Raw genomic sequence first — 16,216 nt, 5'->3', positions numbered from 1 at the left:
GCAGGCCGACGTGCAAATGGGGCTGGGAAGCCAAATTGAGCAATTGGGAGGCCAAATTGGAGCAATGAGGGACGAAGCGAGGGGTACCAGTAACCAAATTCGGAAGTTAGAAAATCAAATTGGGGAATTGAGAAATGACATGGGAAGCCAAAGAGGGGGGCTAGAAGGTAAATTGGGGGGCCAACTGGAGGACGTGGGTGACCAAATCGGGGAAGTGAATGAGGGGTTAGTGAGGGCGTGATGAGGTAACGCGATTTGAGAAACGCGGGTTGAGCGAGGCGGAGCAGAGCGAAGGTAACTGGACCGGGGTAGAAATCGCGACCCGGGGTATGGGGAAGTCGGCGACCGCTGAGGTGGAAGAGGGAATTTTAATAAAGCCAGCGGTCGTCGAGGTGAATAAAGAAAAAGCAATAGTGGAAATCGGGCTTGTAGAGACGGCAGAATTAGAAAAGCACCAGCAGAAGGGAGAAATGGAAACTGTACAAAGTCTGAATTCACATACTGATGCCGTACTTGCTAATCCTTATAAAGATTTGCAGGTGCGCGTGGAGAGGAGGATCCCAAAGGTGAGTAAGGTGGTATATGGTGCTAAGAGGTTTTGCGGGAGGATGTTTGGCACAAAAATAATTTTCGCGCGCTTGGGATCCCAGTGTACCGCGGGCGTTTGTGGGAGGTCCGTGGTGCGCTGTGAGAGAAAATGGCATGCGTGTAAGAAAAAAGTGTGCGTCGGAGAGTGAGTGTGTGACAGAGTATGGGAGTGATACCGGGTGCGAGAGCGAATGCACGTCAGAGGGTATGTGTGAAACAGAGTGTGACATGGAGAGTGAGTTGGTGGTGGAGCGTGTGCGAGGAGGCACACCTGAGTTGGTGGTGGCGCGGGTGCGGGAGGGCACATCGGAGCGCGTGATGGCGAGTGTTACAGAGGATGTAACCGGAGAGTGTGCGCAAGAGTTGGCGCGAGAGCGTGCGGTGATGATTGGGTGTGCAGAAGAGTGCACACTCGTGGTGAGTGTTACGGAGGACGTAACAGGGGAAGAAAGGTGTGGAATGAAGTGTGTGAACGACGAGGGTGTGCAAGAAGGTGCGCGAGAGGAGTGGTGTATAACAGGGTGTGCGAATGGTGGAATGGATGCGCAAGAATGTGCGTGAGAGTGTGTGGTGAGCGTTATGAGTAGACCGGAGTATGGAGCGAAAGAGAACGAATGGAACGAGTGGTGTGAGAATGCAAAGCAAGCATCGACGTTAAACGGAGCAGCGGTTAGACCGACGGTTAACCGATGCGAGCTCTCGGTCTGTGCCGGGCTGTGGGTATTGCGGGAGCCGGCGGGGATCGGTGCAGCGTCGCTTCTCTTGGGAGTGTCGTGCACGATCCGGGCCGGACCCCGCTCCGCACGGTCGAGTCCGGGCTTTGCCGGGCAAGGCAACCGGTCCAGTTCGAGGGAAGGTAGGAGGGATCGGAACGGCTCCCCCTTGTGGCGGCGGTGTTCCACCCGGGCAGGGTTGGCCCATCGCATTTGGGAGCGAGAGGCCCTGGGTAGGGATGGTGCTTTAAACCTCGACCCAAACAAACCTCCTCCCCTGAACCGAATGCCGGACGGACCCAACCGCGGTGGACAAAACACCCGCATTCATCGCTTGGCTTTGCGAAGCCGAGCTTTGAAAATGTAACGACGCACTGAGGCTCGAAGTTTAATGGACATTTGGTAGGGGTAGGAAATTGATGATTGGCAAATTTGATTGGCACCAATGATTGGCAAATTTGATTGGGGAAAAAATTGGATGGGCAAAATTGATAGTGAGAGACGCCCGATGTGGAGGAATGGCAACTCTGCCATCCCTCCCATCAACCCCGGGCACATGAGCAATAGTTATGGGGTTTTGGCAGTGTAAGCTCGCCGAGGGCGGGTTAGGATAAATGTCTAGGGACCTCGAGATGACCATAGGTAACTGTAGAGTTAAGTAGCGACATGTACCTGTAGTAGGGGACGTAGGACTGTGAGGTAGATTAGTTGGATGATAATGACGAGGGAGCGCAATAGTAAGGGGCGACTGGGAAGCGCGAGTTTTAGAAGGGGGGGGTAGGTAGATCAGATGATGCAGTGTGTTTATGGTGTGGTTTATTGAATGAGAAATTGGTATGAGAGTCCTGCTGGTGAGCATATTGAAATGAGGAATTGAGAGGCAATGCTCTGGAAAGATGTGTGTGTGAGCGTGGGAAAATCTGAGTGCCGGAGGCAATGGTTTGGAGAATGGAAAGTGTATTGAGCAGCGTATGGTGAAAAGTGTGAGGTGATTGTGCATTGTATTGAGCGAATGGTCCTGGAGGAAGGAGGGTGCGGGGAGCACTAGGTGTGATGGAACAGGTGTGACGGAACAGGTGTATGGAGAATGGTTGAATGGAATAACTGGTCTGGAGTAAATGGAGTAGGGAATGGATGGTGTAGAGTGGAGTGGTTGGTGCGGAAGGAGTGGATGGGGAGGACGGACCCCTTTCACGAATACCCGGGGAGGGTAGTTTAAGAGTAGGTAGAGGGTATAGGTAAATTGTGGTGGATATTGGCATCTATGGTGCGTGTAGTAGAATGGTGTTTGGATGGGTGCATTAGTGATGTGGAAATGGCTGGGCGTGTGGCCTGTTAGTGTGTGTGTGGTTAAATGGGCACTCCGCCACTGTGAGGATGTCGGCCAGGTGAGGCCGCAGGTGGGCTCTGGGAGCCGGTAGAGTTGTGAATGGGGCCCGAGGATCCGGAGGACGGACCTGGGTAGCCCAGTGCCAGAGAGGGCACCGAGTGGAGAGAGCGCCAGAGGGCCTTCCCCAGGTAGATAGGTTAGGGTAAGGAGCAGGTAAGCTCGGAGGCAACTGCAGTGGCGGAGGTGTGCAGGTGAGTAGACCTGCTAGGCTCAGCCCCGAAATTGTGCAAAGGCACAGGGAGTTGAATCGGGGGAGGGAGACCCCAAATTGGTGAGCACCACAGTGTGGTCAATGGGAGTTTGGTTTTTAGAACCGCATAGAGTAAGATGGCCAATGGTTTTGCAGGGAAAGACCCCTGGTAGAGGAAAAAAGGTTAAAGTCATTTAGAGGATAGTTAGGATGGAGATCCCTTCGCACCATCTACATCCACTCACCTGAGGTGATGACAGTGCTCCACACCATGCCATGGTTCTTTTTGTGCAAATATTTTGGGATGTAAGACGCATCATGACGTGAGGGTGACATTGTGCTTGACGTTCCATCTCTTCCTCCTTAAGAGGAATTGATGAGGAATTTGAATCAGTGGCAAATTTGGTTAAGAGGGATTGGGGACGAATTTGGTATTAGGGGAATATGGGGAGGACGAGACGTAGTGACAAATTTGTAATTGTAAATTTTGTAAATATGGGGTAGGGGGCAAGGGTAGATTAGGTAACAGGGGGGCCGGGGGTGTGACGTACGACAGGGACGAGCTTTCTCCGATCACTCTCCATGCGCACCTCACCTCTGCATTGCCTTGTGTTGATGTGTACCCTTGCGCCCTTACCCATCGCTGACTCTGCTTTGTCTTCCTCCCCACCCATGGACCGTGCTCTCTGGGCACTCTGGGCACTCTGGGCACTGAGGGGAAGCGTGCGGGAGCCGCGTCTGTGTGCCCGAGCCGCCGCTGCCGGCTGCCTGGACCGATGCACCACTTTATGGACCGCACGACTTGCGGGGATCAACAGCACCACCATATGGACCACACGTTTGTGGCTAAGCACCCCACCCATATGGACCCCACGTGTTGGGGCCTGGCCCCTCTGCTCGGACCGGCCATGATGGCCAGGGAAGAGTTGGCTTGCGGACCACGGTGAGGTGGCCCCTTTTGCCCTACAGGTGGACCACCCATAGTTGGCCCCTGTGGGCTCTAAATAAAAAAGTGGACACGTTTTGTGCTTTTGTTTTATTATTATCCTCAAATAGGCCGCAAGCAAACAAGAGTCAACATCAAGAAAAAACAGGAAGAAACATCGGCCAGGAGAAGGGGCAGAAGAAAGAAGACCGTGCAACAGTTGTTTTTTTCTTGAAATGTTTGACTGTGCACTGGATGGTGCTATATGGTGCTTGCTATGGTGTTTTTGTGCTTGCATGCTCGGGGATGCATTGCAATATCAATTCTGCATCCCCGGGCATGTGAAGGTGGTGTATCGGTGCAGTGCATGCTTTTCCTCCCTCCCGCAGGTTTTTTTTTGCTTTCCAAAAATGACAGGTCCTGGGTTTGCCGTGTAAATACAAATTAGTGCTGTGTAAATAATGCTCCCCACCATCAATGTTTAGTTTGCGAATAATTCCGCAATTCGGTTATTCTGTGGGTGTGAATCTGTTAGGCAGGACGCAACGTGGCAGGGGGACATACTTAATTGTGTTTAAAATTGTCGCACTCAGGGTAAGGTTAATAGTGCAGGGTATTACACCTGAGTGTCACATTAAGTGAAAGTTTTTTCGGCCCGGGACGTGCCTGGAGGATTGAGGGTGCTGTGTTAGGGTTTTGAGAACCCTGCACTTTGTAAATTGTTGTAAATATACCCCTTTGTAAATAATTATTTTTGTAAATACCTCCATTCATTGTAAAGGTCAAAGGTCGTCCCCTAGTTAGTCCACATTGCAACACGTAGCGAACCATAGGCCGTTTTCATAGTTATTTCGTTATTATGTTTTCCAGGTAAGGCTGTGTTTCCAATAGTTGACTCTACGTTGCATCAATCAAATAAGATAGCCCCCCTTCAACTTCCCCAATCGTCTCTTTAAAGTGCCAGTAAGGCGGCGTTCGCCGCCGTTGCATTGGGCTGTTTCGTTGGCATCACACCGCCAAAACTCCATTACGCACGAGGCCAAGAATGGAGAATAAGGGGGGAGGAGCCGCCGGATCACGGGCGTGGCACCAACTCGTCATCAAAGGTGGAGTCAGAGAGCCCTTACCAACCAACCAGCGCCGAGGTGAGCCAACCGGTAGGCGTGCCCTCGCAGCCCGCGGCTCGATACGGCCGAGACCAATATAAGCGCGAAGCGAAGCCTTTTTACCAGATGAGTGAGGGAGCACGAAGAGAGACGCGTAAGGAGGCTGACCGAGGAGGAAGAACCAGCGCTGACGACCGGGTTTTTCGCCGCTGAACCTAAGTGAGGGCGTGCACGCGAGACACCAATGGCATGCCGCGATCCCCGGACCTCCCTGCCCGCCAGCTCTGTGGACTGTCTGCCCCTCTCATCATTCTTCAGGCCATTCCTGCCTGCAATTCCCATTCGTGTACGTGAGTATGTGCTGTCTGTATTGTCCTGGGGATAAGTTCAGCCTGTGTAGATAAGTTTGCTCTGTCTTCTTCTTCTTCTGTAAATTACTTTCGTTCCTGCTCTTCCTTTGGTTTGCTGTAAATAATTAATAAATATCTGTTCCTCCTTATTCCTTTGGTTTCATTCTTGTCGGATCGCTTTCGTGATTTCTTTCAATTGAGTATCTGTGGCGCGATTTTGGCCGAACCGCTTTTAATCGGGTTTAGTCCATCGCTAACGGCTCGGATTCCGGATTGCTAAAGCGCTCGGCAAACTCCATCTTGTCCGGGATTCGAGCAGTACTTGTCTCCCTGTTTTGCGGAGGGATTGATATAGGTATTTGGGATAATACCTGGACCAATAACCCTGATCAATCCCACCCCGCAAAAGAGCGTTACAAGTACCAGGATCGGTCGGACGGCCAGCTTAACAGGACAAGGGGATTAACCCCCCCCCCCCCCTTGATAACGGGAGTGCTGTCCCCCGGATCCGTAACAATATATATATATATATATATATAAACATATATATATATTGTTATGTTTGTGGGGTAGTGATATGTTGAGTCAGGTAGATTTGTGTAGGCATCATGCTCCGGATGTCGGGTAAGAACCATCACCATGTAATAAGTTATGTTTAGCCGATTGTCGGATAAGTGTATATCTGTCCTCGTCACGAGGGGGAGGGGCATGTTAACTAGCTTCGGGCAGAAGGATAAATTATCCCTTGTACGTCTTACCCTTGGTGATTTATCCCTTGTCCCCTTATGGCACCGCAATAGACACTAGCGTAGGAATTGCCCATTAAACCACACATAACAATAAAACCAACCGGAAGCCAGGCATCAGGCATTGGGGCTGACAATTCCACCTGGCAGGCACACATCGCTCGGGCAGGCCGAGAGCCACGCCCAGAAGGACAGTGATTGGGCGGGAGTTGACCAACAAGAAGGCCGGAGCAAGAAGTGGCGCGCTGACTGGTGGAGAGCTGAGCAAGCAGTGGTGGCCTGCGGGCTGAATGGTGGAGAAGAACTGATGACGTCATGACCCAACGTTAAAAGCACTCTCAGACCGACATTTTCTCTTTTTCCCTCTGCTTCTTGCCTTTGCTCTTGCCTTCCTCTCTCTCTTACTTCATTGTCGGTCTTGATCCCTTGCTTCTTCTCCCTCGCGTGATTGTGTTTGGACCGACCGTGTTCAGAGATGCCATCGGAGACGTGCAGAGGCTGCGGGAGGAGCCACGGCCCAGGAACTGCGGTTCTCCATGCGTGGACGAGTGTATGAGCGCTGAAGCGTCAATCACAACTCCACAACTGTCAATCTCCACAACTCTTCCTCCACTCGCGAAGATGTTTAAACCCGAAATCTCCACAACTCCCTTTGTGTAAAAATTTCTCTTTCGTTGAATGCGTCCCGAAAACCGGATCCACACTTGTTTATGCACGACTTTTCTTCTTCTCTCTCGTGTTATGTGTTTGATCTTTCGAATCCCTCTCGATCGTTATATCACCCCCACAAACGTGTATTACCAGATCATCGTTTGGAGACGATAATCTTGCGAAAATATATTCTGCAGAAAAATATCCATCTTTGAAAAAAAAAAAAACCGAGGAAAAAGGAGGTTCGACATGCCAAGCTGGTATATACATCCAAGTTATAATTTTGAGAGGTCGGCATCCCTGAAAGGTTGTTGTTGTTTATTTGTGCATGCCAGTTGTTTGATGACCAGTTACATGTCTCTTGGCTATCCCTCATTCCAGGGGCGTGTTCAGTTACAAAGCAGCTCAATAGCGCTTTGTTTAAGCCACTTGGCGAGTATTCCACAAGAAACTTGCCAACTCAACACACCCGTGCTGGAGAAGGTTGAAATCCCATAAACCAAGCAAGAAACGTGGGGGGGAGGAAGAGTTTTACAGAAATTAACTTTAATCGGGTGGTTGAAGAAGAGATAGAAAGGAAGAATGTGAGGGAAAAAGAGCGGGAAAGAAGGGATTGAGATTGGGATTGGAAGAGAGTTGGATTGAGAGTTGTGGAGTCCGACAAACACGTGACGATACGGTGGCGACCCAGACATTAAATAAATACAAAATATAAACACAAAAAGACACGACATTAAAACATCGCAAGTAATAAATTGACGAGTTGGACGAGACAAATACAAAAGCCAGTCGCCGACTGGGCATCCTCCGTCGTGTGAGGTCCTTCTTTGCAACACCTGAGCTCCTCACCACATGCAAGGCTTTCATCCGCAGCTCAATGGAATACTGTTCTCCCCTTTGGGACAGTGCTCCTGCCTCACACCAAGCTCGGCTTCACGCTGTTGAAACCAAAGCATTCAGAATCATTGGAATCTCCCGCGATGAAGCTAACTCCGAGGGCCTTTCACTCACTCATCGCAGGCAGGTAGGTGGTATTTCTGTCTACTACCGACTCCTCTCCGGCCTTGCTCCCCCAGCTCTCTCTGTGCTCTGTCCCCCAAATATTCCAACAGGTCACACAAGATCTGCCAGGAACCCTCTTCTGGTGAAATTGCCAAAATCAAGACTCTCTGCTCACCTTCACTCTTTCATTCCTATTTTCTCCCGCCTCTGGAACAAACTCCCTCACTCGCTTCAATCCCACTCCTCCCTCCAGGTCTTTAAAACAGCTGTTCACCACCATCTCTTGTCTTCCCCCATCCAAAACCTTGATCTTTTCTAGCCCCGTTAATTCACCCCAGATACACTTTTTTTTGAAATACCGACTTCTTTCCTGAAAGTTCTAACAGTGTCCATGTGTTTTATACCTCTCCCACCCCCCACACCCCTGCCTTCTCATGCCTCCTCCCCCAAGCCCTCTCCCTCCCATAGATCTTCCGATGTCCCTGTTCTCTGCTGTTGTACTTGTGTGCTTCCCTCTCTCTCCTCATTTTGTCTCCCACTCCCTTTATTGTATGTTTTGTGTGTCCGTTTTTTTTTTGTGATTGATGTTAGCTCTTACACGAGCTTTATACAAAAAGTATACAAAAAAAATAAAATAAAATTCCACCTTAAATTGTTGACCTTTTAAGACTTGGGCTAAAGCTCGTAATAGAGCTGATACATACATGCACACGCACACACACAAGCCTACTGACGATAAACACAACAGAGCCACTGAGCTTGGGGAAAGTGCTGTCTTTTGTTGACCTTTGGCCTATGTTAAACTGTTGGTCGATGATGACCTCAAAAATAATTGGTGGTTGAATTCAGTGACCTGATATGCAAATTTCAAGTCAATCGGATGAAACTTGAGGATTTTAGAAACTTGACAAAGTTGTTGACCTTTGGCCTATGTTGACCTCAAAATCAAGAGGCTTCTTCCTCATGGCCAACTCTTCCATTTGGTGAAGTTTCGCGTAGATCGGTTTAAAATTGTGACCTGTAGGTGACTGACAGACAAACAAACAGACAGAATAACACACAAGACCAACCAATATACTTGCAAAATCTGTGATTTTTCAAGCAACAAACAAATGAAAAATCGATCAGAGCAAGACTCAGCAAAACAGAACAAAGTAGAACAGTACTCGGTAGACTGCATGCCACCGCCAGGCTGAACAGATTACGTTTTGTATCGTACTTTTGGCTAGATATGAACCAAAATCGAATTATCTTGTTCTTGTCACCTAACGTCAATCCACCTAATTTTGTCATAAATAATGCAGAACTTTTTGAGATATCAAGAAATGTATAGTTTTGGCCCTGTCTCTGTTTTAGAAAGTAAGCCAATCCTGACCTTTTGACCTCAAAAATAATTGTTGGTTTACATCAGTGATCTGATATGCAAGTCCTCTTCAAATTTCAAGACAATCGGATAATAATTGAGGATTTTAGAAAACTTACCTAAGTTGTTTACCTTTAACCTGTGCCGACCTCAGAAATAATTGGTGGTTGAATTCAGTGACCTGATATGCAAATCCTCTTCAAATTTCAAGCAAATTGGATGAAAATTGACAATTTTAGAAATTTGGCCAATGTTGACCTTTTGGCCTAAGTTGACTTCAAAGAATTGGTGGTTGAATTAAGTGACCTGATCTGTAAGTCCTCTTCAAATGTCAAGTCAATTGGATGAAATTTGAAGATTTTACAAACAAGGCCACGACGTACTCTTTACTCTGCACAAGATCACGACGTGCTTCCTACACGTGTCCCTGGCTTATTCTGCACGAGATCATGATGTACTTACTCCACGTGTTCCTGGCACTCTTCCCTGCACGGTTCCCGACACACTCACTCTGCCGATTTCCTGACGTTATTTTACCTGCTCAATTTCGTGCTGAGGATCGCCTATACCAGCTCGTATTCGTGCTGGGGATTGCCTTTGCCTGCTCGTGTTTGTGCCGGAGATCGCCTTTGCCTGCTTGCATTCATGCTGGGATCGCCTTTACCTGCTCGTGCTGGGGATCACCTTTGCCTGCTCGCGTTGGGGACTGCCATTTGCCGGCCTGGTGCTCGTTGGTGAGGTCAAGCCAAAGGTCCTCGCGAGGAGAAGCATCTGGTAACATCGTGGCCATTTTGCAAACAGGATCCTAACGTTCGTTTTCCCCTCCCCTCCCCCATGAATGTGTGCTGGGCACCCTTGTTGTGTTTCTTCATAGTGATCGTCATAAGGCGAAGATTAAGCTAAGTTTCTGACTCTTGTTCCTTTTTCTTTCCTGTCAATAAGTTGCACTGTAAATACTTGAAAATAAATCAAATCGTTAATAGTCCATGGGCCAGGGCAGATGTCAGTACCACGTGGGGGCACAAAGGCTCACTATATTTTTTGGAAAGAACATTGGCTGGGGCATATATTTTGATATGATATCCATTCCAAATTGGTAGCTCCATCGTATTTTGGAGGGAAAATGTGTATTTTGGGGGCAAAATCCAGTTTTTCAAAAAAAAAAAAAAAAAAACTTGACAGGAAATTACTTTTGAAAGTTGAAATTAATAACTATCAACAGTGTTGATCTTTTTCAGGTTGTTTACATTACGGTTTTTCTCTGGTTGCCATGGAAACGGCCGTTTTGGGGCAAAAAAGGTGTTTTTCACACTATTTTCTAAAAAAATTCATATCTCCATAACAATTCAATATATTTGAATAGTTTCAGCTGAAATTAATTCCTTCGACCCCAGGGTAGTTTTTTAGTAACATATAAGCACAAGATCACATGTCAAAATAGGGAATTTTTGTGGTAGGAGAATATCATTTTTTGGGGAATTTTCAAAAAAATCCCCAAAATAATGAAAAAATGAAAAATCAATACATTCATAGTTTTTACACACATTGATCAATACATGTATATCATCACAAAACAAAGAAAATATGCATTCTAGACATCCAAATCATGTCCTTGTTGCTATGGAAATATTTGTTTTGCATAATGCGACATTTCTTGCAATACATCAGTTAAGGATAAGTTATCACCGTTATTGCAGTCTGCTTATTTCCCAGCTATTTTACATGCTTGAATACAATAATTGATCTGGAACCAATGGTCTAACTAGCCATTGTTGCATCATTTGAAAGTCCCCAGAGTTACATATACCACTTTAAGAGACTGGTTGCCAGTAACAGAATGGGTGAAATCTTAATGTAATATATGTTGACAACATTCATCACTTCTCAATTGCAAATGTGCTAAAATGTCTCATTTTGCTAAGAAAAACATCAACTTGACTGATACATGTTGATAGTTAGTTCAAGTGTGTTAAATTGCCAAAATTCACATGGTCACAGTTTGACTGTGGTTTACATTTAAGAATCACTGTCATCATCACTATCCTCACTATATACATCTGTTTGCGTGTCGTCCACAGTTTCCTCGAACTGGTTGTCACATTTTTGGTTTTTGCACATTTGGGTACATTTCAAGCCATTCGTAATGCATGGGCAATTCGATGCATCACATAAACGAACACAATTACAGTTCATCAGTTCCAAGACTGCTGATGGTGCTGGCAGACCAGTCATCCATAGAATCTCTAGGCCCCCATTGTCACCTATGGTCCAGCCGCAATCGCTAGGTCGAGGAACTTCGGGTATACGCTGGAGCGAGCAACGCCATATGCCAGCTTGGTAGTTTGCCCGTTGAGCATGCTGGAATAGGCAATCCTTGCATGGAGGTAACTGTTCGGATTCCGTGTTGCCCCTCTTTGCACAGAAGAGCTGATAACGACACTCATTCACGTCTGTCAATCCAGTTGATACATACAGATTGCATGTGAAGGCTTCAAGTTTCTGCATTAGTCCCTCGGATACCTGCCAAGACTGACCTAACTCGTTGAAGCACTCTCGGTAGGCTACCACTGACTTAGTTAGTTTTAATCCACGAAGTTTTCCTCTGCCAGCAAAAGCACTGACTGAATCACAGCCTGTAAAGGCATGCAAACCTATCAGAGCTGTGCACAACTCCTCACCAAGGCTGCTTGCAACTTTGCCGATGTCAATGTATGTTCGACGGGTTTTTGTGCTAATTCTCTGATACAATATTGGGCAACGAATACTGTAGAAGAAGGCAATGCTGATCACAAGAATGTCTGTGTCTTCAGCAGTTATGATGACGGCTTTATATCCATTCATTGCTGCATTTGCGGCATGCAGGAGGACTCGCGTTTCTGTTTCCTCTTGTGTACACAACATCGTATTGTCTTCTTCCCATTTGTTTATTGTCAGCTTATAGCAATGTTCCTCACATGTTACATAAAGAACCTTGGTGCCCAATCTGCCCCTGTGCTCTGGTCTCCTCCATTCTTCAATAATGAACTTGTTCAGGCAAGATTTGTTCTGAGGAGTCTGCAAGAATTTTCTCCACTGTTTAATCTTGTGTCCTCTGGTTATATTCTTGAACTGCAGGCCCTCTTCCGCCCCACGGCTAGATCTTTCAGCATTCTTTATCGATTCATCACGGTAGACATCAAACACGATATCAATCCTCTGGCTGTTGGTGCCCTCATGAAGTGCTAATGTGAGACAACTTTCTGCAAGCTCTGCAAATGTTTGATTGTCCCCTTTCAATCGCTGAACCAAACTCATTCCATCAATGATAGTAGCGGATGGCTGTGGGATGGTTTCAGCAGCATCGATATCCTTTACCAATGCTTTGGCAAGAGCTGATTTGTTGGTTTTTCTCAATGAACCATCCGGTGTCGCCAGGGACCATGGAACGGGGCCAAGTGGGTGCGCGAGTACTTGCTGAAGATTTAACTCTCGGCTCTGAGCTGCAAGAATCATGTGTGCAAACAATTGCTTGTAAGCTCGTAGGATTATTTCCTTCCCATTTGATTGTCACACGTTTCTTCTTGGTCATATCTGAGAATGTTTTCAGTTTCTGTTTGACAAGTTTGCTGTGGACGGTCTGAGTGGGGGGATCAGCCTCCAGACGATTCTTCTTGAAGTTGTTGTATGCTTCAACACCAACAGCATATGCCTTTTTAAAGTCATCAGCGATGTCTGTGGTGGCAAGCCGTCCAGTAGAAATGCTTACAAGTTCTGACTGATCACCACTCATAGGATTCATCCATTCATGCTCAAGGATATCTGCAACTGCCTTAGTATCGATATGATCTTTCTTTATCCGTGGAGTCTGAAGATCAGAGTGAGAAAACTGAGGAGTTGGATGATGTACCCTCTCACGCATATGCCGCAGAGCAACACTACGGTATTCTGATGTCATGTAGTATCGGTGAAGTGATTTTGATTTTAGACTGAACCCTTTGGTGCCCCCAGGTGTTTTGGTGTCCCTGTTAACTGTCTCCTCTGTCGTTTGATCAGCTGGGATTCTACCGAAAGGATTCTGGCCTCCTCGTTGGACTGAGAACCCTCCACTTATGAAATGGTCATGTATCTCTGGGTGACTTGATGGAAGTTGTGACATCTGAGCAAAATATATCGGAAGATAACGAGAATAGTTTTTGTCATATGCAAATGCCCAAGGGATCAATTGCCTGATGTAGCTCAGATGCAGTAGCCAATCTCCCTCTCTTGATGCCTGTATCAGACCTAGCATGATGTCGACCATATCAACATATGACATCCAGAAGCTGGCTAATTCACCTCTACTGCCATCTCACAAATTTTGCAGGAATATGTCAAAGAGATGGAGAATACGTTTGACACTAGGTTTGTCAAGGACTGCATTCACAGAGTCTTGATTGATGTCATCACATGTCAGTTCAATGCATTGAATGGCATCATCTAAGATGACAACATCTGCCATGTGATTGGTTTGCAACCATGGGATGAATTGCTTCCATGCCAATCTTAGAATGGTTTCATAGACTAGCTTGTGAAGTCTGACCGCTCTATTGCATTGATGTCCGTCCATCACTGCTTGCACAGAGCCCTGAGCGATTATCCCAGATTCTACAGCAAGTTCTCGCAGACCTGCATCTTGAAAACGCTTGCCTATGGTGGATTGGAAGTTCATTATTGTATGGAAATCGCCCATCCTGAGAACAAGACCGCTAAAATTTTCAGGGTGCTTCCAAACAATCTCAGCACTCTTTGCATACAATGCTTGATCGAACACTAATACCATGCTAGGCAGCTGCAATTCACGTCTGATCATCTCAGACTGAATCAGAATTTCAAAAACAGTTGACATCTCTGTTGCTGGTGCATTTATAGTTGGTAGATAACTTATGGTGTTAGGCATAACATTGACATTGTTACGAGCCAGAATGTTGAATCCTGTCCAGCTCGGCACAGTACCATCTTGTTGGCGAAATATCATCCATAACCGATTCTTTAACTGCGCTTCTGTAACTGCATCTGTAGCATTTGGTTCAATCGAAATAATTGGTGCTGGACCAACCCGTTCCCCAGAATTGTACTGAGGAAGAGGGGCCTCTTCAATGTCGATGGATCTCTTTTTGCTTTTTGTAACAGGTGTTTTCGGCTGTTCTTGTATGGGTCCAATAAACTTGTCCTGGATTGCAATGCCGTTCACACGGTGTGAAGTTCCGCCACCACTCAGTGTTTCTTCAAGTTTATCAATATTGTCCCACACAAGGGTAGTGGCCTGCAAAACCAGAACGCTGGCTGGCAGACTGACCTCAGATATGGAGCCAAACTTCTGCATACACAATGCTGTCTCTATTTGCTCCATCATTGAGTATGAGATACAATGTCCAAGTCTGTTAAGAATTTTAATGAGCTCAACATTTCCTGTGATACACTTGACCACAAGAGCCAACAAGATATGTTTTGGTGGACGACGCCTACCGTCAGTAACCGCATATATTAAATCTTGGCCTATTGAGCAAACCTGCCTTTCGACACGAACACTAGAGTTTGTTCTACCTTGCTGACCTGTTATGATCATTTGCAGAAAATGTGTAACTGCATTAGGTATGTGTGCGGATTCAGCAGTGAGTTCTGATGGTTGTGGTGGCCAATCTTCTATTCATCTCTGGTTTCGAATAACAGTACGCATTTGTAAGGCAGCTTTGGTTACTACTGACATAGGGTCACTTTCTGATGCTTGTAATGCATTTATTGTCATATTCAGTTCCATGTTATCTCTGGCAAGTTCATCCCTTGACAAGGTATCAGGATATACTAACAATTTGCCACTGTCATTTTGAACAAAATGAAGCAATCCACCAAACTCGCTCTCCAATCTGCGGCGGATATGCTTTTTGGTGGAGCCCTTTACCTCCACAATGCCGGACATTTTCATTGATAATTGTAGTCGCAGTGTCATATCAGTCAGATATATCACTTTGGGCTTTTGAATGATTTCATTTCGAATGAATTTGAATAACTCATTGTATGAGAGTTTCTCAGCAGCCTGGTGGACAGATTCGTCAGTTTCCATATGGGCAATGTCGCCATTGTCACTGCAGCTGGCAGGTACCTTCTCTTCTCTTGTATAATGACGATAGCATGACCTATGGTAATGGCCCTCTGCAGCTACAAGATCCCTGCTAAGAACAGCAAGAATTCTTTGGTCCATCTTTTGTATGGCAACCTGTCTGATTGTTGAGTCAGCCCGTAGCTGAGTACATTGTACAAGTCTTTCCTTAGAATGCTGCCCCTTCAGGTATTTGTTACTGTTTTGACAAAATATGCACTTTGCTTCATAAACTCGAGAAGAGCTTGGCTCCTGCCTCAGTACCACTTGTCGGGAATGTTCAGCCATGTCTACATTTTCCCCGGGTTCCGTGGTACATAATCGATCAAGGTTCCTTTTTAATGTGAAAACACTGCGGCATTTACGATGATATTGCACAGGTGGGATATGTCCCTCAGCCAGGTCCACTGCGATAGTCAGAATAGGCTGATGGTTTCTGATTTCTGCTGCCCTTAACAATGTCTGCCATGACTGCAAGTCCTTTGGTGACACCAGTTTAGAATCGTCATCTGGACAGTGGATCAAGCAGTCTGTACACAACCGCTTTGGTGGAATTAGACCATCTTCCTCCATTCTCAATGTGCCTCAGTCTGGAAAGATATAAATGGATAAATGCCCATTACCAACCATGCATACCTGACAAATGTGTGTAAAAACTATGAATGTATTGATTTTTCATTTTTTCATTTTTTTAAAATTCCCAAAAAAATGATATTCTCCTACCACAAACATTCCATATTTTGACATGTGATCTTGTGCTTATATGTTACTATAAAACTACCTTGGGGTCTAAGGAAATGATTTCAGCTGAAACTATTCAAATATATTGAATTGTTACTGAGATATGAATTTTTTTAGAAAATAGTGTAAAAAACACCTTTTTTGCCCCAAAACGGCCGTTTCCATGGCAACCAGACAAAAACCGTAATGTAAACAACCTGAAAAAAATCAATACTGTTGATAGTTATTAATTTCAACTGTCAAAAGTAATTTCCTGTCACAAGTATTTTTTTTCAAAAAACTGGATTTTGCCCCCAAAATACACATTTTCCCTCCAAAATACTATAAAGCTACCAA

At 46.0% G+C, this 16,216-nt stretch overlaps 1 protein-coding gene across 8 annotated transcripts in view; it reads right to left on the bottom strand.

The window, feature by feature from the left end:
* LOC137427351 (uncharacterized) overlaps positions 1-16,216 on the bottom strand; it is a 137,251-nt gene that overhangs the window by 35,299 nt on the left and 85,736 nt on the right. The window lies entirely within an intron of this gene.

This window comes from Myxine glutinosa, chromosome 5 (genome assembly GCF_964187855.1).
Source record: "Myxine glutinosa chromosome 5, kmMyxGlut1.1, whole genome shotgun sequence".
NCBI classification, from domain to species: domain Eukaryota; kingdom Metazoa; phylum Chordata; class Myxini; order Myxiniformes; family Myxinidae; genus Myxine; species Myxine glutinosa.
Note: the sequence above shows the minus strand (reverse complement) of the source record. Positions and strands in the feature narration are given on the sequence as shown.